Source organism: Halictus rubicundus, chromosome 4, assembly GCF_050948215.1.
Source record: "Halictus rubicundus isolate RS-2024b chromosome 4, iyHalRubi1_principal, whole genome shotgun sequence".
NCBI classification, from domain to species: Eukaryota; Metazoa; Arthropoda; class Insecta; order Hymenoptera; family Halictidae; genus Halictus; species Halictus rubicundus.
In genome coordinates, this window is record NC_135152.1 from 18,845,912 (window position 1) to 18,871,536 (window position 25,625).

General features: G+C 37.3%; 1 protein-coding gene across 1 annotated transcript in view; it reads right to left on the reverse strand.

Annotated features, from left to right (window-relative positions):
* Positions 1-25,625, reverse strand: part of Barc (RRM1_TatSF1_like and RRM2_TatSF1_like domain-containing protein barc) — a 114,293-nt gene that overhangs the window by 69,616 nt on the left and 19,052 nt on the right. The gene's annotated exons all lie outside the window — the stretch shown is intronic.

The window sequence follows — 25,625 nt, forward strand, 5'->3', positions numbered from 1 at the left end:
TTAGCATTCCTAAGAAAGTTGAGATCGCTAAAGCGACGTTGAAGTTCTTTCTTTTTGATTACACACAAAATTCACGGATTCTTATGGAATATACCAGTAGAAATCTGCTGGATGACAACGTGATGTGCGCAGGGACAATCTTTATGAAACTTCATCAACATGTTTGTGACATTTTTTTTTATCAAAACGATACCAAACACGACACAGTTTAGGTCATATTTACTAATGCAATTCAGGATTGCATAGAACCTCGATTATCCGCACCGATAATATCTGAACTCTCCATTATCTACATACAGTGAATTCTCGATATATGTCAACAATCACAGGACATACCCGACCCGTATTATGTTTACACTCCTCGGCGTCCGAGTTGTCTCGAGCTTCGTGCCCCCCCCCCCCTATACCCCGCGGTAGTGGGGATATTTCCGCAACGTTTATCATCCAGGGCATGGCGACATATATAGAGAAATCACTGTACGTGTTCCACACGGAAACAACTCAATTGAAAGTGAACGTGTACAACAGAATTCATTGTACAAATCAGTAACAATTTAATGTAGCACTTTAGCCATATAACTGTTCTATTAACCGAACACTCCAATTCCACCGATCAGCACGGAGGCACTACTATATCGCGAACGAAACAACTACATACGAACCAAATTCTGTCACGTTTGCAGTCGTTTCAATCAGAGAAATGTCGCAGATGCGTTTATGAAAGTTTCGTAAAAAGAGATAATGAAACCGCAAAACAGTTTTGTCACCGGATTACGATTTTCTACGTTCAGCAGCGAGAGACCGAGAAATGTTCGAGATACGAAATACGAGAGCGATTCTCCGGAAACATTCGAAAGGAACCGCCGCGATAGTCTCTTGAAACGGGAAATCACGAAAATCACCATCTTTTTAGCGTTTCAAAGCAGGTTTCCACTTAAAGTAACGCTGGAAAAACAGACGTTGAAAAAGTCCCGGGAAATAAACATGGAACACGGGTCTCGCGCGGCAGCGTACCATGTCGGTCGTACGGTCAAGGCTGCGGGACACCTCGCTTATCTGCGATCCGGAGCGGAATAACGTAGAAATCTCGCCACGCCGATAAAAATTTCAGCAAAATCGCGGGTGAAATCGCGAGCGCCGCGCGCGGTTCGTACCTCCGCCCTGAATTCGCCGGGGCCGTGGCCCGATCTCAAACTCGTTCAACGAGACAGAGAGAGAGAGAGAGAGAGAGAGAGAGAGAGGGGGAGAGAGAGAAATAAAAAAAAAAGAAAGGTACCGTGAGAGTCAAAAGAGCCGACGGTGCAATATCCACGGTGTAATGCAGCATCTGAATAATCGGGCCTGGCTGTCAGCCACCTGGAGAAACCTTGTATCTTATTCCTCTCGCGCGGCGCCGTGAGTCATCCAGGAAAGCACCCATGAATTTATTTACGACGTAACCTGCGAGCGTATATCTACGAAACACACGGACGTAACTGGATCATGAATGCTCCATGACGTTCGTCATCGTCGCAATGTTCCGACCGCGCAATGAAACGCTTCCTTGGACAACAAAAGATGATTTCGCTTGAACAGATAGGGTTGATCTTGGAATCTCGTGAAAAATGATATTCGATGAGAATTCGGATTCGCCGCTTGAGACGATGTTAACCTTAAGCGGAACAATTTTTCCATAAAATCGAAAGCAACGCAGACGATTGGCACGACTTACAGTGATCTCTCTATATATGTCGTCAAGGCCTGGATGATAAACGTCGCGGAATTATTCTCACTACTATAGCAGGGTAGTATTTTTAATTCACAATTATCGCGAAGATGCGTGTAATGGGAATTCACTCGAAAGATGTATTTCTTTGGTCACTTATTGCAATGAAAATTGCTGAAAATTCAAATAAATAAATTTTAGTTATTTCTATGAAGTAGGATTATTCCAGTAGTCAGCCACCTACCACCTTAAGTGTTGTTACTATTAATGCACTATTTTATCGATTTTTTGATATAAAGGTATACATTGCAAACGAGAAATAAAATATGAAAATAAAAAGAATATGCTAAAAATATTAAGTAGTATAGTATAGTTTAGTATTTTATTTTATTTATGCTTTAGACATGCTTATTTAAATATGTGGGAGTTTGTTATTAAACAACTCATTCTTCGCCAAGCACAGCACGGGTTAAGTATAACTAAAATGATGTTTAACGTATTAAGGATGTTTCTTTCTGTATTGAACAAAATTTGATTTAGTATAGTAGAAAGGGAAAATATTGATTTTCCTTGATCTTCAGCAGTGTGCCTCCAATAGGATACTCATTCGGTACTACAACGCTTTTGGAAAGAAAAGACTCGGTATACACATGTCGATCACAATAGTTAACCAACCAACCATGATCACTTCAGAGTGATGACATTCGGGCACGCCGAACAGGATGGACAGCTATTGTGACCGGTGTATCTCGCAATGGACCTCAATTGTTCGACTTCAATTTTAACGGGTTTTTACGAGATGATAGTACACAGAATTCAAATGATATACAGGGTAACAGAAAAATCGAATTTTTACAGTTTAGCTGAATTTGCTTATTTGCATTTGGTGCTCTATGTTACATAAACCACATTTCTATTCGGCCTCGGTTAATTATAGTGAGTGCGAAGGACCCAATTTTCAGGAATAAACACTTCTATAGAACTTTTAGTAGGACATCGTCTCCGAGGATAGAGATGCTAAGCTTTCCTGGTGTTCCCGTTAGCTCGACCACACGTGAAATGAATACTTGCTCACAGGATGTTAGAATACTCCTGATAACACTGTCTTAGCTATGGAACGTTTAGATTCCGACTGATCCACCGTAACGCACACTGCCTTCAACGCCAGGATGATTTATTCGCCTATGTCGTTCACTTCTAAGAAAAAGATTACGACGGTGCTCGCAACTCTATCCGTACTATCACATCATAACATGTTCACTTTCAATTAGCAGATAACTAAAATTGTAAAGTAAGCTATTACGATGTTAAGCGTCGCAAAATATTAAAATAAAAATAAAAGAATCGGTAAAAATTACTTTTCTAATAACAAACGACTAAATTAGTTTATTATCATCAACTTTCACACTGCAAAACATGGACCCTACAAAATTGTACAGTATTAAAATAATTTAATTAACGAAACCGAAACAGAATTATTAATATTCTATAATTTAATTGCAACATTCTCCCCATTACGTTTTCGCGATTCATATTAACGCAAAGAATAACAACAGAATCAGAATAATGTTCAAAGAAATTTGCTTTCGAACTCGTTGCAGCGAATGAGCCAGAAAAAACGGAACCTTTGACGTTTAATTACAGAACTGTAGAAAAAACATTGTTACGTCAGAGATACGGGGGAAAAACGGAGGTAATGCGTGTGGGCCGTGTAATTTAATTTCGAAAAGGTTCGCAATTATCGTCATCGTTTCAGCCGGCAAGCAAAAGAATTAATGGAAACCCCGAAGGACTATATTGTCTTGGAAAAAGCTCGCTCGATTTTGTGTAATTAATTTAAATATTGCCTGACCTGATTTTCGCCGTATTGATAAGTTGCTAAAGAGGTTGATAAAAAGAACATAAAATCATTTTACGCTTGAATGGAAAGCGAGGCAAATGAAATTTCCGTACACGATACGCCGGACAAATTTTAATTGAAACTTCATTTTGAATTAACCCGTGGCATCTAGTTATTCTGGCAGGTACACAGCACATTTTCGATTTTCGACGTATTGTCGATATTTGAATTGCTGTTGTCTTTAAAAGACAAAAGATCGCACGACGATAATCTGGAACTCATTTTTTATAATAATATTACACATTAAAAAATTGAAAAAAACATAAACAGACAAAAAAGTATTGAAAATTCGTTTTATTCTTATTGGAACAGATAAAGAAAAGTTTGAATTTAAATGGAACTGTAAAATTAACTGTAAAATAGTAAAATTTAATAATTTAAAACTGTAGGATAATTATTAAAAAAAAAAGAAGAAAATAGTGAACCGAAAGGAAGGAATAAGATTGCCGTTTAATCGATTACTTAACTCCGCAAGGAAGTTTGTTTGCTGACGGTGTTCCTTTTACTGAACGCTGCTTGGGAAGTTTCTTAACTGCGGTATTGTTATAGCGTTTAAGTCGAGGCGGCGGCTCGCGGTATTATTATAACTTTACAAATTGAAATCCTTATTACAACTTGCCGGTGAATTCGGAAAGAGGTGCGAACTGGCGCCGTTATTTTTCGCGAGCGGTGTTGCAAATCAATCCGACGTAATATCCTTCCCGCGCAACAACGCAAGTTCCGTTTCGAATTTTCACTAGTATCGCCGTGAAATCAAAGCATATCCAAAACGTGCGTGCGGCGTGCTTTACGCCAGGCGTTTCGTTACCTCTTAATGTAATCGTTCGCTATTCTTTTCCCCTATTTTTTTTTTCTTTCTACGTGACCCGACATTTGAATAGATCTTTGTCCGTGAACGTTTGTTTCTGTTTCGAAAAAGCAGCTGCGGACCTCGGCAGTCTAGCTGTTCTAACTTCAATAAAACATTTATGCCCCTGACACGGAAATAATTCTTCCTTTTTCACTTTCATGCCCCCGACCAGCGACATGGTGTTCAAACCAGAAATCGAAACGAACAGTTGTCCTTTGTGTCCAACAAAATTCTATTCTGTTTCGTCCGAGAAAATATCCATTTCTCTGCCATTTTTACGAGAGAAAAATATTACCCTTGAGAACTTCCTTGAAAACTGTACTCGGGGAACAGGTATTTCATAATTCGCGTAATAAAAGTTTCATGAGAACCAGAGTTATTTTAATTCGCTCGCACTTCGAGAAAGTTCTTTTTAAAAAAGTTCCATAGTCCACGTTTAAAATAGAACCCGTTACAAAGTATTTTCTGATAACAATCAGTCCAAAAAAAAAAAAAATCGTAAAATTTGTCGGAAATGTGTTAGCAAAATTTCTGCATGAAGATTTGAATATTTTAGAAATCTGCTGAAAAATTCAAGCGACGAAGAACATAAATTTTCCTCGTTCTGTAGCGAGACGAATATTTGTCGTACGAATTGGAAACACGTTGGAACGACACAGAACACACAGTCTCATTCGGCTCGGAGTAGGTACGAAAATTTGCTTTACGATCGGACGGATAGAGTTTCAGAGGGAAATAATATTTTCTATGTAATCGTTCGACGTTTCCACGCCACTCGACAATGGCCGAACGAAATGAATTGGCTCCCGGCGCAGGTCACGAAATTGCGTTAATCCAGTTTCGATGGCGTTCTTTGACTGGGCCGCCATGCCGGCGCGCGACAAAGCGTACCGTGTCGTGTCGAAGTGGAACGTAAAAGCGACCTTTCAGAAAATCGAGAATTTTAAAATCCGCTTTGGATTATTCAACTTACGTCCAGTTGAGTTACTAGGCATCGGCGCCGCGTCGGCCCGGCTCGGCCCTGAGGAGATTAAACGACAGATTCGGAAATGCTCCGCGGAGTCCGATTATTCGAATAGTTCTTGGTTAATTACCCCGGCGATCCTCGACGAGCTCGTTAAATCGCGATGCTTTTCCGCGAGACATCGAAAATAATAAGACGAGCTCTCTCTCCCCGGAGCTCCGGCTCAATGGCTCCGCGAGTTCCGGTAAAACAGCCAATCGTTAAACTTCATTGAACGTCGTACTCGTAGTTTCAAACTCCGTCCAAACTGCGCCGGCGAGATCATTTCTGGCAAAATTGAGTCGCACATAATATCATCGCAATCGAGGTCTCTTGCAAACAAAGTTCGCAAATTGTCGAATTCGGATCTCGATGTTTTGCGAAATGTGAAATTCTTCGCTACAGTTTTGACGCCCGAAATGCTAATTCGGAAATGACTAGAAATAAAGTCTTTTAGCAACAATCGAATGGGTTCTCGCATACTAAAATAAACAATAGTATCTATACCGAAATGTTATTTAGAACTTCGAACGTTGAAATGGACAGCGAGTCAACAAAACATTGGATAGCGTATATCGGTGACACGGTGCTAATCCAGTGACAAAACATTTTTCTTCTTAATTATTTTTTTTTTTTTTTTATGGAACCTTTACCAACATACTCGCGACATTTTTCCGATTAAAATGATATCAAACACGACATAAGACTGCGAAACCTCTGGTAACTATTACCAGTAGTGGTAACTATTATTAATTGAGTGTAATTGAGTGTATCGTGTATTAAACCGGATATGTTAATGAACGCATAGACTATTTACAGCGCACCATGAAGTATATATAAAGAAAAACGTACTAGCAATTGAGGGAAACCGCATAGCTCTGGAAACGCGGTTTCCAGTGAACGATTAATCTTGATTTCGCAACATCTTTCCCCATTTCCAATCGGAAAAAGAGATATGACTTGTTCCAGTTGCGTGAATCACTCTGAATAGCTTAATTACCCCTACTGGCGGACCGAATAAAACGCGACCACATGGAATCACTTTCTAGACCGGCGGTAAACTAAACTTAGGCGTAAACCCACTTCGAAAATACCGTGTCGGGCCCATCCGCGGAATGGCTGCGTGCCAATTAGATAGACGTCTATCTGACAGCCGCATCTGCGGGACGTTCGACGTTCAATTGATATCGCTTTGGCGAACACCAGAATCCGGAACGTCGTCAACCCGTTATTCTTCCAGGCCAGACGTGCTCAGACGTCGCTTTCGAGGAATTACGTTCCGCAGAAACAATTTCACGACTAACGAAGTCGTCGAGGAAATTTATCGACGTCTCGACGATTGTCCGCGGACCGGATTTTACCTCGTCGCTCGACATCTTTAATATCACCGGATAATCACCGATCTGCGTCTCGCTATTCTGATCGAATGGTGTGCGGACAAGATTCTAATATCTTCGAAATATCCACGAAAAAATATTGAACGGTGTTTAGTTGACGAAAATTCATAAATTTATTCGATGCATGTATTGTTTAAATTTTATATTAAACCGAACCATGTTCAAAATAAGAACAAAATTATTTCATACGAGGCTTCTATTCCAGAAAATTGACATGGAAACTTTATGAGATACATATACTATTAAATAAAAATTCATTAACATGTCTGTTCATAATTTTCCAGTTTGTTTCTTATGGAATGAATATTGATAATATTAGGCTGCATTTTTCGTACACGTTACAAAATTTTTTAAATAATTTGTAAATAAAATAATTTGGTTCTTTGAATAATGAGAACTTTATGGAACAGTTATATCAGATTTCATTTTGTGTCTCGACGTGTACCTTTCAATATATGATTGGTTAATGAAGTGATGGTAATTAGACGGCTGGATGTGATGCATTTAGGGTGACAAAAGTGAGTAGTTGAAATTTAAAATAACAGTAAGATTGAAGGAATTTAAGAACACATACTGTACCTAATTTATTAATATCATTAAAGGGAGTTCGAAATTTCTAACGATAATTAACGCGTTAATAATATTGGATGCTTGAAGGTGGTTTCTGAAACCTTATGTACTCCTGCAATCTAGCAGAATGTGTTTGCTGATTAATTTATGTTTAAAGAGTTCACGGTACAATAATGTTGTTTGATTTAGAATGTAGACGAACGTAGACTGCGAATATTTGTAGACATTTTATGATCAAATGAGGAGGTAGATCTTAAGCAAAATTTGTTATTGTACAGCAACAGTTCCAACATACAAAACAGAAACTAAAACAACGTCGAATTTCGTTAAATTATGTTGAATTTTTAATCTTCTATAAACTTGGTAGTATACTCAACGAATCTACCGAGTATAAAAAGATGTACATTCTCTTGACAAATACACGAACTACAATTCCACGTGAATGCAGACCAAAAAGTTCAATAGGATATAACGATGTCGTTATTTTATTCTCAGGTCAATAGGATCTTTTAAGGAAGAAATACATTTCCAAGAAAATCGCACTTCTTTAAACTTTTTCATGAAGATAAAACATCATCGAGAGAATCGTTATTTGATCTCCTTAAATATTTGCACGGCGAACGGTTGATTGGCCGACGAATCGTTTCTTCAACTATTACTCTTGAATAATGACAGCCATTTAATTGTGAAATTAATTATATGGAAAACCTGCAGGAGCGAAAGCACTGGCGGCGGATGATTAAAGTTTTGGTTTCATTTGGAATCTGCTCGACTTCTTAATGGATAGAAAAACATTCTCCTCGATCCGGCGTTCCATAATACGCAATATGAAAATAGGAGTTTCCACATGCATCCGTGGATATACTAATTACAGTCTTCTGGAATATCTCTGCTCGAGATCTATTATTGTCGTACGAACGTTCGTTGTACCTAATTAGTATCGATACGGATATCGGTAACTTCCAACTAATGCTATAAATTTCGACCGTGGCTGCCGGTGCATACAAATCGATTTTGTTGTTTCCACAGAAATAGTATGCTTATCCAGTTCTCTAATAAAAAATGATAAATAACAGGACGAATACGGTACACTCGGAACACGTAAAAACAGTTGAGATAGGTAATAACAACAAGAAACAATTATAAATTTGAAAAATAATTATTAATATAGCAGAAAAAATTAGTAAGAATAATCACGTCCGGTGCAATAATTGCGAAAACCGATCAAATCATTTTAATAACGTTTTTGACCAACTTGGAGAAAGCATCTGTCACCGATGTGACACTGAAAATGCAATTATGACATTAATTTGCACTTCCGTGACGTTTATGCGTCCGTGTCTGAAATGCAGAACGAGATTCATTTTGCTTTCTCAGTCTCATCAGCGGATATTAATTTTAATGGTACTCATGAATGTTTAAAAAAATTGCAATGTTGAAAAGATTATACGTATATATATTTTGGTAAGATTTATTTAATTGCAGATTTAATCATAGATGTTATTTTTAAAAACGTATTACCATACCCCAATTGTTTAATAATATGTGCACTTTGCAAATGTACACTGCAAAAAATTTCACATCTTTCTTTAGTAGCAGATTCAGTAAAAAATTATGATGTACATATTCTTACAGGCTACAACCCTTTTTTTGGTGGAATTTCAATATTACATAAGATACTATCCAAGTTTTCCGATTGTTTTCCTATTTACTATGAACTCGTGAAATTGTATTTTTCCATTATGTGCTTAAAGATTATTTTAGCCTAATTTTTCAGCATTTAAGTTTATGTGTATGTTATCTGTCAATAAATGTATTTTCCTATATCTTTATATGCAATGGCATTTCCCACAATTAAATTTTAGGAAACTTAATTCCACCGATTCTGTCAAGTGTGTAATCGATAGACATTTATGACAATAATGGACGGTCGAAAGACACGATAGAGGAAAATAGAAGATTTTAAGAACTCGATTATATTGTTTGAGTAAGAGAAGAAGTGCAGACCTATGCGGTTCCTGTTTCCTGCGATCGACGCACAAAATATGTAATTCGCCTAAAGACCCGCAGTCTAGTAATTAACAACGGAGGCGCCAATAAAATGCGATTCCATGAGAGCTCGCGTTGAGAAAAAGAATGGAGAGTCAAATCGTAAATTCCGTTCTGAATAATTCACGATAAACAGTAGAGCGAGGGACCTTCGAAATGCAAGCACAGGCGACGGAACGATACACGAGAGACCGGTGGAATCGAGAACACGGCCGTTATTCCTCGGCGAGAAGCGACCCAATAAATCACCTCTGATCACATGTAAAAAGAGAGTCCGAGGAGACCGGGCTGATATTGTAATTCGTGTAATTAAGAGAAAATTACAGCCTGTTAAAGCGCGAAACTACAAGGCGCGCGGTACGAGAAACGAATCGGCGATTCGCAAGCGCGCCCCCTCCGCCTCGCGGAGCTGCGCGACCCAGCAAAAACGTTCGGCCGAGAATGAAGCGAAATGAAACGGAGTAATTAAGATAGGACCGCGCGACTGAATACGAATCCAAGAATCGACGGGGAACGGTTCGAAGAGCGAACGCGGGACGCGTAGCATAATAAAAATACACGCTCCTCCGTGACAGTAAATACGAATTAGCTTGAAGCATCCGCGTTCTCCTGGATACCTTCCAGGCTCAGAGATGAAAAACGGCGCGAAGGAGTATTTCGCTAGAATGCAAACAATGATTAACGACAACTGCGCGGGACACGTTCCATGAATCCCGGGAACGTCGACTGGAAATATTTTCGAAAGACTGAAATAACTTCGAGCGTCGAAACGGATTACAAATCGCGGGCAACCCGTCTTCCGACAAAGTCGAACGCATAGGCTTATTATTAGTTCGCGAACGCGGCTACGGTAAACAAAAGGTGCAAAATGCATTCTGAGGCGAAAATGCTGAACAATTTTATTGCTTCCGAAGGAGAAAGCATTATAATGTGTTTTCATGTTTCGAAGCCTGAATTCACTATTCAGTACAAATCTATCAAAATTTTTTGGAACTTCATGTGCAACCTTTTGCTTTTTAATTATTTATTTATCATATTTTTCTGATCAAACACGACACAGTTTGGACCCTATTTACCTATTTCCGTACTAAAACGGATAACTATAAGTCACTAAAACGGTATTATAACTAAAGTAAAAAGTGCATTTCTTCGTTAATAGTTTTAGTAAGTTGAAAACAACGATGTTTGTCAATTCTGTTAATTTTTTGTCATAACTGCATAAAGTCAGTCAAGCGATAAACGTGGTACGGTTAATATCAGTTTGGCTCACTGGACGTTGTCAAAGCATAAAAGAAGAATGACAGTTTTGTTCTTTACGTTTCTCTTTGCAAACGGTCACAGAGAAAAATGGTAATTTCCTCCCATTGTCTCCGGTTACTTTGAAATAAGACCAAGTTTGCTCTTGTTTGACCTGTAAATTGGGAGACTAAAGTCAAGCTAACGCAGAACTAACTAGCTTAGATCTGTCCAACCCAAGACGGCAGTGCTCACATTGAACCAGCGCGAGATACAAATACAAAGAAATACAAATGGGAGTGCCTCGGGTCGAGGGAAGACAAACTCGATCAACCCATGGTCAAGGGATCAAGAAACTAGAATCAGACCCGTCTAAGCCCGGAGATTTCTAGCTATGCGTACACGGCGGACGGTAATTGGTGGTAGAACCGAATGGGGGGTGATTCTACGTGAAAAATCAGTCGGAAATGTAGAATGAAATTTTTTCACGCGAGACTTTGCTTTCGAGATAATCTAGTATGAAAGTTCGGTGAACATGCGTGCTATTGAATAGGAATCGTCCGACGCGTCTGTTCATGACTGACCGATTCTACTTACGAATGCTATGCACGCGAACTTGCATTTTCAACGTCACTTTTCTCGAAAACAAAACATCCTAAAAACAAATTTTATTCTACATTTTCGACTTACTTTTTCATGTACAATCACCCCCTTTTCTGCTGTACCGCCAGTTACCGACCACCCTGTATAATTTAAAGTATAAATCGTTTTTATTTCGTGTGCGCTTCAACGAATTTCGCACCCGAAAATTTTGTTTGTATAAATCCTTGTGTATATATATTATTGTATTATTGTGCCTAGATGTTTATGTCTATAGTATCCAAATATCCATGCAAACCTAGGTAGTTATTATTAGACAGCAAAATAGAAATGGTTTGAATAGAGTATATTTCTCTCTTTTATAGTTTTATTAAGTTATAAAGAATATGTTGATAAATTCGTTCGATGTTTTTTTTTTTACATCTTTGTCAAATTCTTTTCATCTTTTTGCTGCATCAAATTACGCCCATCCATTTTTCTCCCATTTTTTAGTCGAGTCATTCCATTAATTTTTTATGTATGTCTATACAAATGTTTCTCACTGTACAGAAGCATCAGTGTGCTAAATAAAACGGATTGCATGCGCCCCGTGCTCGGTTTACTTCGTGGCTCTCGAGTTTGGTTGCTCATTTTCATAATGATTACGACTCGCCGGAAATAAGAATAGAATGGGGATTAAAAACTTGCGAGCAACACGAAGAAACGCGGGCATCGTGATCGCTGCGAAATTCGTGTTAAGCGCACTCGGTTTTTATCGGGTGACGGCTTATGTAAAGCAAATACGACAGAAATGTCCGACCGTCCTATTTAATTGTTGGGTTCTTGAAGGGCAATTACTCATTTTTATACGTTGTTCCTCGTACTCTATCTGGTCTGAAACATTGCTTCCGACAGGAGAAAAGAAAATAGTAGTCCTACACGATCCATGTCACAGCACGAACCCGAGCATTGTTGTAGGAGTCTTAGTTTAAAAAAAAAACGGAGTAGTTTAGAAGTTATTAATTTTTAATAACTTCTTAACTTAAGCGGGTCATTTTCTACCCTCGCTCGAAGAAAAGGAAAATCCAATTGGACAATTGCGAGTCCTCCTACTTTTATGATTGTGTAATACACTATAGTCAGTTCATTGAATCACGATAGACACACTTTGAAATGCGCCTGGTCCATAATCAATGTGGTTACACATGGTTTTTTTAATACCTTCAACGTAGTCCACTGTTTCTAAATATTCACACAATGTTAATTCGGGCGTGTGAAATTCGCGACAGACTGAAGCGCCTAGTCATGGATTTCGCGACATCGCACGATCAGTATGAGGTACGTTGTTACGTTGAGTTCTATTCTTGCAAAAGAACTTTATAAAACTGTAACGTGTGAATGAAAGAAATGTCGATACCGTTGACAGTGCAAAATACTTTCTCTCCGCGCCTACAAAAATTCAAAAAAGAAATGGCGTGACACCATTTATATTCAAAACTGAATGTTATATGTAAACTGTAAACCAGTCTTAAAAAACGATGGGAAGTTGATCATCTTGTTCTTCTAGTATTTTTGAATCGCCGTCATAAAATTTAACGCATCGTTATGAATTTTTCATAAAATTGTGCAATACTGTTTACTGTACAGGTGAAGAGCAACGGGTCAAGGTATAAGGTTAACGACTGATTATAGTTACTAATGTATGAGAATTATGGGTATATCGGACTGTACAGTCAACTCTCGATATATGTCAACAACACGAGCCTTGCCAGCGCCGTGTATCGTCCAGGAGACATACTTGAGCCGTGTTATGTTTACACTCCTCGACGTCCTCTCGAATTTCGTGGCCCCCTCACGCGATATACCCTGCGGTGGTAGGGATAATTCCGCGACGTTTATCATCCAGGCCTTGGCGTCATATATAGAGAAATAACTTTAAATCGAAATGGATCCGTATTCTTTCTCGTTTTTGGTAATGTTATTAGACCGCTTTTAAAAAGACGATAACTTTTCTATTACCAGGCCATACGACTTGAATTTTTTTTTTTTTAGAAGTTAGAACACACATTACGCGAAAGAAAAATTTGAAAGAAATTGCAATTAATCGGAATTGCAGAGAAAGTACTGAAAGCTGTCTTTTACACATTTTTTGTGTGGGTTATGTGACTTCAAACTATTTTTTAAATTTTCAAAGTAGGCCCACATAAAAAAGCTGTCTAGTATTTTCTCTGCAATTCCGACCAATTGCAATTTTTTCAAAATTTCCTTTTCACATCGTGTAGTAAGCGAATTGTTCTAACCCCTAAACAAAAAATCCAATATTTAAAAAGTTATCGTCTTTTTAACAGTGACCGAATATTATTGCGAGTGACTTTACAATAAATAGATTTTATTATGAGGTTTAGACTTCCTAACTTCCTTTAGGCTTCCTAACAATTTACGGACGACTCGCCCTAACGTTTTAGAGAGCATGACCTTTTGCGGTGCGAGGGGCGTGAACTCGCAATATCCGCGCAGGAAAATGCGTAGAATGTGGATTTTCCGGTAAAATCGTCTATTGAATAGCACACGGCTGGCAACAGCTGAACAAATATCATTACCCTTATCTTTATTTCCTCGTCCTTGAACTCAAATGCCGGCTGTACGTGCAACGGTGTACACCGGTCTTAACAAATAAGACTTACATTAACAAAATTTCTAAAAATAATCCCGGTGAAAGAAGCTAACACCACGCGCTATCTTCGTTTACGGTTTTCTTTGCGCGACAGTCTCTGTACACGGCGAACGTGCAGCCGTGTGTTCCCCTGTTGGAAACAATAATCCCCGAGTTTTTATAAAAATGTTCATTAACGCCAGTTAAAAATGTAAAAAATCTGTTCGAGGCGCGTGTACAGCGAGGAACAATTGTGGCGGTACAGCAATGCGTCAAAAGGAAAAAATACTGGTTTTTATACCGCATATATTCGTGGCCATATTCAAATGTGCACAGACAACGTACCATCGGCGGCAAAAATTCGCGCAACAGTATGTTTGTCACACTAACTAAATTTACTCTAATACAGGCTAGAAAGATGAAATATAACAGATCTAAAAGTATTGTGATAATTTATGATTAAGTTATATTTTCTATAGTTTTATTGTATCCCATCGATTTCGTCCCTGGGTCCTTAATTTTTTATGTCTTTCACGAGCACGTGCTACGTCCCTCTTCATTAACCGTTTTTTCATACCTGGATCTTTCAGAATTCGGAGAATTTGACAAGCACTCCGAGGAATCTTAACGATTCAGTAATACGCCGAAGCTGCGCAGCTGTGTAACAACTCGCCGCGAATCAATTCGTAAATCCTGCTTTCGGCGCGGCAATTAAAACGCACTTGTGCCGCTTGAGCCCCGTGAAAATTCGCCAGAAGCTTGTGCAACCCATCGCAATTTGCCGGTATAATCGACGTCGTCGCTTTCTTCTACGGACGGTCACGGGTTAATTTATAATACTCGAAATGGAAATGGAAACCCGTGAGCCGCCGAACCGATCGCGATTACACTTTGTAATTTGCGGATCCGTGGATGACGACAAATGCCAAACCCTGCCGATTGAACTTCTTTCGCATTCGGTTATGACTGTACACGGTGATGTAACGAACGAGCTATTCGGAATCGAGTAGATACATATACATAGGATTGCTGTTACACGCGTTTCTGTCGCTTTGCAGGGAAAATGCTTATCAAATGTCATCTTTAAAATTAATTTATCGGGATTTTGTAAATGCCGCATTCCGTCGCATAAGTACGTTTATTATTATTAGCAAGCTGCGGATTTCATATAGGTACAGCTGAAATCAGTGAAAAGTTCAGGTAATATTAACGAATGTTGTTGTATTATTTCCAGGTTATTAAGATTATTTTTATTTACATCCCTCTCCCTTATAATTCGAGCAGACGATTTTTATTCTGCATAAAGGTCCTCAATTATATCAGTATCTATAATTCTTTTAGCTATAGTACCTGATAGACATGTGTCGAGTAGAGACTGTACTGCACAGCATTCAACTTTCTCAATGCTTGAAAACCTAACGAGATTTGACTAATTTTCCTGTGGATGAAAATGGTATCTAGGACCGGTTCCACATCGATGCAAACAGAACTAGAAAATGCCATAGCGCTACATCAGACTAGGGTCGAATATAACAATGTCTAAGGCCTGTGAATAGTACTATACGGTCCTGATTACAATAAGCTGCAGGAAATTTTAATCGCGGACAAGACTGTGACTTAATAACCGGTTCGTTGGACCGATCAGATTTACATTTTTGTTTCACAAAGAAGTAAGCCGATTTATTTGCAAACCTGAATCTCTCGAGCATCGACTCTCGCTTCTTTTGTTTAACAGTCGAATTATGTAAAGCCGGAATACCGATCTGAATATTTCAATTTAACGGTGTGCTGGAGAATATTCCTGTTTAACCCTCGGTTATTGAATTCGTCCCCTAATCTGTTTAAACAGACGGTGTATGCAATATATGTTACGTGGAAAAATATACAATATACAATAAATGTAAAAAAAATTGTTTTAAATTGCTGCCCTACTAGCACTACTAGCATTTCTTAGTTGAGTTATACGGGAGTTTACTATAATTACGCGGGGTTAAAACACTTGGAAAGGTAAGAAAGACTGTAGGTCAGAGTACACGTAGAGAAAGCCGTGAAGATTGTTTTCGAGGCTGGAATGTATTCTGATTGTTTGTATAAATAAGTAACAAATTGACGAAGGAAGGGCAACTAACTAATTTGCACGGTTAATAAATCAATCGTGCACTGTTCCTCCGGCTTTTGGTCGAAACCGCGCAGTAATTACGAGTGCGCCCGTTCAAGGCACGGTAACGTCCGTTAGACAGCGAACCTGTGACAAATTCCCAGCGATACGTCTAAGTCGTGAAATTCACGAGACCTCGAAAAAAAAAGTTGTTTCCCGTCCTAATTAGAACGGAACGAGTCGGGCACTACGTGAACTGTTACCCATTCCGAATGGTTACTCGGCGAGAATGTTAACGATTTCGGCAATGGCGTTTGTCCGCAACAACAACTACGAGGATACTAATCTTGCGGGTCATAGAAAAACCCGTCGAAATTTTCGTGACACTATGTTCACCATGTGAGCACATTCTTACGGAAAGAGAAACAATAAACCGCCGAGCCTAATGACTGTCAATCGCGCATCTGCCTTCGCAGAAACACTGCAATAAATAACATTTCCCTCTCTGCTTTCACGTTTTGTCGTGTTTATGCTGATGCGTAACGATTATCGGGTTTCGATTACGTGTACATGGATGTGTTCTGATTTTTCGTTTTGCTATTGTTTCTCGCTGTCACACAGCGAGTCCCGTGAACTCTGTCGACCTGAAATAGTTCTTCGTTATTTTACACAATACGCGATTATGTTTTAAATAAATGTTATAGAAGAAAGTAAGAGAAACACTTTCATTTTTCTTAAAATGCCTTATTTTTTCATAGAATAGTAAACGCCGAATAAAAATATACCCCCAGTGGAGCGGATAGGCGATCCGACTAAGATCGTGTAGCTCCGTTCGGCTTAGATCGAGACCTTACTGCACTTTCCTCATAAAACTATACTGAACGGGCCTGAACTATACTGGGCAACTGTACTGGGGTGTAGTACAGCCGTATTTCTTGAATTTATTGCAAGATTTTTCTGATATTCGTGTAATTTTCTTATATTGATACAAACTCGGCAATAATGGTGCAATAACCATCAGCAAGATAAACAACGGGTTCGGAGAGGATACAGTGAAGTAGAGGAATATGTGGCGTTGGTTTACAAAATTCAGTTCTGGCGATTACTCGTGCCCCAAAACCGCCACTCCAACAGTGAAAGATATTAGAGATCGAAAGAAATAGTTATCTCTTGTTTCCAGGAAAATTCTGTTCCAACTTTATGTTTCTTTCAGGAAAATATCTGTTCCCGTGGAATTTCTATGGAAGGAAACGCTACCCTTGGGAAGTTCTTTAAATAGTATTCTCATGGAACACATATTTTAGAATCCGTAGAATAAAGGAGCCATGAGAACAATTTATTTGAAACGTTTTCCAAAGCTTCCAAACAATCTTTGAAGTCTGAATTAATTCCATAAATGTTACAAATACGTAACATTACTGTGAAATAAATGTCGTTCGTAAATTGAATGAATGTCGTTAATTTCTTTGATCGAAAATTACGAATGATCGAAAAATAAATCGGTACATAAAAAATAGCTTTATGGGGGAGTTTAATATGAAATAAAATTTACTGCCCGAAATGATATTCATCCCATGTGCCAGCCAGCGACGTTGTTACGCAATTACTTGGCGATAAAATAATCGTTCCTTATATAACAAATTTCCTGTCAAGGAAATACACGATGAATACCAGTGGAAATGAGAAAATGTACTGCATCAGGCCAGCAATTAAATCGGACGATCAATCGTACTTTTTCCATGCGCTTTACATAATTCGTTTCTGATAAGAACCGAATAATTAAAGCGGGTTTCATGCAATTGCGCCGCCGATTAACTGCAACAGTAAATCCTGCAGTAAGCAGCTTTCCGTCGTTTCGAAATCTACAAGCTCTGACGTCAAAAAATTTTAAAAATCACCAATTTGAATGAGGACAGGATCGATACACCTACGATGTTAACACGATTTTATGAAAAAAAATCAACCCTTTGAAGCCCTAAGTCATCTTTCATTTTAGAAATTGCATCAACATCATTCAATTCACATTTTCATGTGAACACTGAGATTGTACTTGTGCAGAGCGTAATTGTGACTTTATAAGTAACTACAAAATAAATTAGTGCATAATATTTACAATAAAATTAAATGGTTACTTAGGGCTGAAGAAGATTAACACTACCAAAAAAAATTAAAACTACTTTTAAAATTAATACATTAATACTACTAAAATTAATACTACTTTTTTAGACGTTACTTGTTTAGACAAGTAACAGTAATGAACCTGTTAAACCTTATCGTAGTGATTATGATAGCGGTGTAAATGCGAATCCCTTCAATGCACTGTTGCCATTCCACGTAGAAGGATTTCTTGCGTGGGGGAAAATAAACATACTATTTACACCGAAGTCTTTCGTTTCGCTACTACATCGATGGCCGCATTATAAATTTAAGCGATATACCCCTTGGCGACACACAGTAACAACCCCTTTAATATATTACGTACCCCAGAGAGACAAAATGCAGTATTTCTTGACAATATCATTTTTCTACTTGGCACCTACATGGGACTAGTTACAATTTCCGGTGATGTACGATCTTAAATTAATTCTGTTAAGTATATCATTAAAAATCCTTGAACGAGGTGTCTGCCCAATGTATTTGCAGCAATGCGCAAACGTTGAAAATTTTCTAATACCATCGGCGATTTTATTCTTACACGAGAAAATTGAGAATGACTGTGAACTTAATCGCTTGGAGTTCCTTTACTGATTTGCTCTATTTCAATCGAAATGGTACGGTTATTATTATTGAACAACAAATTATAAATGTCTCCGCAGCGACACCAAAGAGACTGCAAAGGGTAGATTTATTCATTTAAAAATCGTCAATCGTTAAGAAAAAAATTCTGATCCTTAAATCTAGGCTTTACTAACTTTTGCAAGATATTTTATACAAATTGCAATAACTATAAAGTACAGCTCACTATGCGCAAAAATATTGCGTCAACTATCAACCCTAAGCTTAACCTTGAGACTCGTCGAAATATTTCTGTGAATGCGGAATAGAATGTGGAAATAGAATGCGGAAGAATCAGGGCATTTTTAATATCAACAATTTTTCCGCGAAAGAAATATTCCCTCGGGAAAACACACAATTTGACAACATAAATGATATTCGTTCCGCGAGCTTCCATGTTTCCCAGTTGAAACTTTTATAGCACGATCCATTACACGTGCTCTTGAACGCTGTTGCGTTTCAGATTTATTATACTACACTAGCGTTAAGCGTGAAACCCTCTAAATCCCGATCCATCGGTGAAACAGTTTTTGCAAACAGCTCGCCAGGAAAATAGTGCCCGCGGAAAAGTAACGGTTTCAGAGAACGAAACTTTTTTGCGTTATTTTGAAAACGCCAACTATTTCCGCTCGCAGCGGTCAGAGAATTCCGGACGCAATTTCGACACGCGAAATTCTTACGGTGTGTATTGTTCGGAAACTATTTTCGAAAAGAATTCATCTGTTCTATGACGGGTCATCGACTATACAGGGCGTCTCAAAAATATTGTACAGTGATTTCTCTATATATGTCGCCAAGGCCTGGATGATAAACGTCGCGGAATTATCCCCACTACCGCGGGGTATACCCCGTGAGGGGCCATGAAGCTCGAGAGGAGTGTAAACATAACACGGCTCGGGTATGTCATCCTACTTTTGTCATAAATGTCACTGTGAAAATGAGTATTCGCTACGCGACGCTCGCATACACAGAATATTTGTATTAAGGGTCTCCTCAATGCATTTGAAATGAAAAAGTGATTAACAAATGCGCCAGACGGAGTGAAATACGTAAACACGTTGTTAAAAAGTTATAAAGTTCGTTGGAGCTTTTCGAGTTCATATGGTGCAGCGTGGGAACAGATATAAAGTCGTTTAGTATTTGTTAATCTCTCGATTTCGAGGTATTGATCAATTGTTTGCGCGTTTTTATATGTATACAGCACTCCAACAAGCACTCTCGTCCAGAATATCTGTCGATATTTCCTCGCAACGATTCAACTATTTTTATCATAGGAATTATGCATGACCCAAATCTATATAAAAGGTGATTCGTTTAGCCTCATGTTTTGATATTGTTATTTATAATTGAATACGTTTAATACCACAAATTTATGCATTAATGAAATAAAAGAAATACCAAAAGATTAAAAAATATATAAAAACACAATTTTCTCTCTCTAGTGTCACATGATTTGGAAGACTCGGTGACATGAATGACATCTCGTGACAGAAACGAACATAAGCTGCAAACGCGACGTTAACGAGGTAAACAACATGGACCGATTTCAATCATTTCAATCAAAGTAACAGCTTTTCCGTTTAAACAAGGAAGAAGTTTTATATTTGCTATTGATTCTTATCATTGAAATCGATTGTTACTGAAAAAATAGTACAAACTCCAGTTGTACAGCAGGATATTTATTTTGAAATTACAAAGAGTTTTTCTTAAAGTAGCTTTTCAATACACACAAACAGTCTCTTGACTTATCTGCTAAACGGGTCCTGTGTTCGAACACAACAATGCCGGAAATGGAGAAGTCTCTTACTCGTTTTGCGCGGTGCTTGGTTTCGTACACAATAGTGCATTTTTAGAATTTCGAATTTCGGAATTATTTTCCCGATGCTTCGTAAAGGTTTCGTTTCTTCAAATATTAAACGGAAATAATGAAACTACAACGTGACAAGCATAAATATTTCACAGATTGAACACCGAAATTACAATTAATCCATATCTAGAAAACCGAATTTATCAAAAACAAACCATGGAACAGCCATTCTATGAGAGCATAGTACCAAATTTAAATTTAGAGTGACTGGCCGAAATACAGAACAATTCAATTCAAATTCCACCGTTTACTAGATTTCATTTTACTTTAAAATTTTTAAATTGCCTCGAGATAACCCAGCTTTTAATTCATTCCTCAAGAAACCTTGAAATAACGAAGAAAACGAGAATAAAAATATGAATTCGCAGAAATTTTTTTAAATTACAGTTTTGCAAGAACTTTGCTTGAAAATTGGAAATCTCGAATATAAAAACGATAAAAGTTCTTAAAAATCAGAAATTGAACATTTTCATGGCGGGATTATCGAGCATAATGTCTAATTAACATATTGAAAAGATCTCATTAACATCTTGTGGTTAATATTTTTTTTGGTACGTGCAAAATTGGTAATATAATGATACTATACTTTTGTATTTAATTCTTTAAATAGTTTTATCTCAACAGAGAATGCATTTTTCAATTTTAAACTTTTCCTAAAATTGATCCCATCCATTTAAATATCACAAATACGCTCTATTCTTTACGGTGCAAACTTTCTACACATACGTTAAAAGTCAGAATGCACTCTTACACTTTAGTTCCATTATGAAAGTTGCCAACATTTATGCTTCTAAAATATTTCTCTCATCTTTACTTGTAGAATATTGAGAGTTCGAGGGAAAAACTTCGAAAACCCGTTGCATACCGTTTTAACCAAAAAAGAAAAAAACAGTTCTATTTGGTTTATTATATTTTGACAAGCTAATAGAAATGCCTATTTCAATGGGAAAGTTAAAATTTTGTACGTATACTTAACTACATTCAATACAGCTGAATAATTTTATTTTCGAGAATTCGTGTAAAAAATGAATAGTATAAAGATTCTTTTATTAAACAATTTTATTTTCCATTATAAAAGGAGTTTTTCTGCGTTTTATGTCAATATCCGAAATATGCATTTAAAATAAAGTCTGCTGCCTGACTAATTTTTCATATAGGACATCACCACTTTCGATAATTACATTTTACATCACAGAATGTACTAAATGTATCTGGATAATGATATTTGAGAATTAAACTAATCGGTGATTGCACAAATGGCGTTCGTGTTAACGATATTCTCGTGCACAAAATAATTTTATATTTCACACGAATGCAACAGCGATTAAGATTACGTTTGGAAGAAAGACTAACGATTTTTGCTAAATATAGAAATAATAACAACTGAACAACCTCGTTAAAAGATTTACTTGAGAAAATTGAGAAATAAATTTTTTGTGCGACATAAAATGCCTATTCCCATTAAGCATAAGAGTAAATGATTAAGCATGAATATAATTGTTTAAAAAAAAAAACGGGTAGTGTCCACTTTTAAAACGTACCATACAACAACTTTTAATTTGGAATTCCGTGTGTTTTGGAACTTTTAATTACAGTTGGATGGAATAAATTTCATTCATTTTTATCCTGCGCGTTTTATAGGTCGCCAGATGCATTCCAATTTATTTCTCCCAACAGTTCTTCTGACAGTTTGAGCAGTGCACGTTTAAATGTCTCTGTTAGGACAATAAAATAGAGTTAAGAGGCGCAATTCTATTGTCAATGCAAGGACGACCACTCGCTTTATTAATAGTCGTGTACTTGGGGTTTTCATTCATTTGCTATTGTCACGTCCGGTGGTTCGACTGCCAATGAATAATCAATCAGATAAGGAATTATTATAAAAATTCGATGATGTTACGCGAGAAGGAAAACATAGAAATCAGATATTAAAATAAGCATCATAATATAATCAGACATCAATCATTATCATCATATATATATAGAAATCAGAAATCGTCACAATTCGTCCCACCTGACTATGCATGAAGCATGCTTCATAAAGTTGTTGATCCTTATAGTATGACAAGATTTTGTAGCGTCAAGATATTTTCCTACTTTGTTCAATTTGTAAGCCTGCGTGATTTGATGCTTGGTAACAGATAATCGTTAAAACAATTAACAGCTATGAAAATAGAAGGAAAGGATAAAAATAAGCACACATACAAAACACGTAAACATTTGTGCTCGAGTAAGATCAAGGAAAGAGAAAGAAAGCAATAAATAAGCAGCTAGTACAGGGATGGGCATTTTTGTCTGAATTGAGACAAGACCGTCCCCACCATAGCGTCCATTGTCCCCTACCGTGCGTATCGCTGAGCTAGTATATCGAGAGCTTTACGAATACGGGCAGCTCTTTGCGAGATTTCGCGATAACGGGGAGAATAAACGCGCATTAAACAGCTTTCCTTGCATTATACAAAATTTCTTCCAATATTTGAACGTCAAATTATCCGAACAAAACGTATCTTTATAGAAGATTTAATTCCACATTCGAAAATAATTGTGTTATTCACTCGGCGAAAATAAGTAGTGAACGTACAGAGTATGACGGAGAGAATTAATTATTCAAAGTAGAGACTGCAACAGTGATTTCAATGAGAATTGATTTAAACGTCGATAATGTTGCCTGTATAAACTGGATTATAAATTGAAATATTCTATGGCTCGTTATAAAAAATTTTCAGAATTTATTTCTATACTAATAAACAGTTATTGGTATAGAGACAAGTCGAATAATTGCAAAATCTTGTTCCTCATGAAATGATTATAATTCAACTTTGTCCTGTCTATAAACCGTTTGGAGCTACTTAAACTATGCAGTATCTCACCTTGCGGTACGCGTATCGGTGATTAATTTACATTACTAATCGCTTTCGCTGTTCAGTGTCTCCAAAATTTTTCAAATAGCAATATGTCCGTCACTGAAAATACCAGCAGCAACACAACGATCACGACAATTTTAATGCGTCAATTTAAATGTTTGCACGATGGAATTCCCGATAAAAATCAGTTGACGAGAAGACCTCGCCTTGACATATCGACATAAATTAGCATAAATGTTTTTGCATATCAGAACGAATACCCTCAGTCATAATTTCTGCCGGTGGCTCCGTCGATACTCTACTAAAAGCAGTTACTAAAAAATCTGACAATTTTCGAAACTCGACAAAATGTACAAAATTGAAATTTGTGAGACACAGATCTTCGAAAAATATTTGACACGTGCTCTCTTTTATCGGCAACCATCCACACTGAAGGGGTAAAAACAGCCCTCAAAGTCGGGGGTTAAAACCACATTTTTTACCAAAAAACCACCATATCCATCATAAACCACCATATCTCTGAAAGGAGAGGTCGAAAAAAAGTGAATTTTTTTTAAGCTATGTGTGTGAAAAATTTAATAAAATTTATTTGATCGAACAATGTATTAAAAATTCGATTTTTTGCAGTTATTGTTTGCTACTTATTGTCAATTCATTTTAATGAAAATCGGCTTGTGTAACTTGTATATGTTTCCTTGTTAGATAGTCTTGACTGTTTATGTCACGGATCATCCTGTGGTATCTAAAGTGTGCCCATCAAAATTTGTATTACGCTGCCCACAAAACCATTTCCGATAAAAATTTCTACAAAAATTGAATTGGCTTCCGAGATCGCTGGATTTATCAGCAACCGATTTTTTTTTTTTTTTTTGAGGCGATATCTCGAGAAGCGAGTTTATGCGAAGAAACCAACGACCGTACATCATTTAAAGGCTAACATTATGACCGAAATACGCGTTTTAACATCGGAGACTTTACGGTCAGTCATGGAAACTATTACTGAGAAAGCAATGGAAGGTCCGACAAGTGAATAGCGGTCATTTATGAGACAATTTGGCAGTCGTCGTCATCAAAAGTTTCATGGAATGCACTGTATGCTTGCAAAAATCATGATAAAAAAGAAACCCATCACTTCGAAAGTTATACGTCAATCTGGCGTCATGCATTTATGGATAGCGATGTACAGTTTTTGATAGAATGATATCAGAATTCATATCTGTACATGTTTTTCAAAGTTATAAAAAAAAAAAACGGATTTGGATTACACGTACGTTAGTTTTGTTTCGGAGAATACGTGCATAGAGCCCCATCACGAAAAATCACTGAAAAATCAAACATCAAGCGAGCATTAATCGAAAACGGTGTAGCGAGATTAACGAAATATTAAAAAATAATGATACATTCACGAAACATAATCGCACTCTTTTATACATTCGTACTGCTGATTTTATGCATTCACGATACAAATAAATAAATCACGCGCAAATCTAAAAATATTTAAACGATTTAAAAATACTGTTGTATTATTTTCGAACACATTAACGTTGTTAAGAAAAGAAACATACCTCTATATATCTCTTGCAATTAATGCAGGCAATTTATAGTTTGCCTAAAAATCCGCAGACTAATGACAACATATTTGTGCAAAGACACGCAAAAATATATTTTTCATTTGACGAATGTTGTGACTCAAGATTTTTCTCCGTGATTTTCTTAAAATATACTTTGTATAGTCGGTGTTTTCCATAGACCGAGTACATCTACATAACACAGCCTCGCACGGTAAAGCGCGAAACCTGTGGCAGTATTCGCATAACGCGTGATAAAGAGCTCATATAACCGCGATGTACACACGGTTTTCGCGGGTACACGAATACATATTCACGAGAGGAAACTGCATCGTAAGAGATAGTTAGCGTATGTACAATGGAAAGACGAATGAAGAAAAAAAAGTTCTTTTATATCGAACCAGCCCTGTAAAAAATTAAACAATTCCAATTCGAACGCTGCTTCGTTTCAAAGTGAAACAAGTTAATACTACTATACCTAAAATATTGACTTCACACTTTTAATTAAATC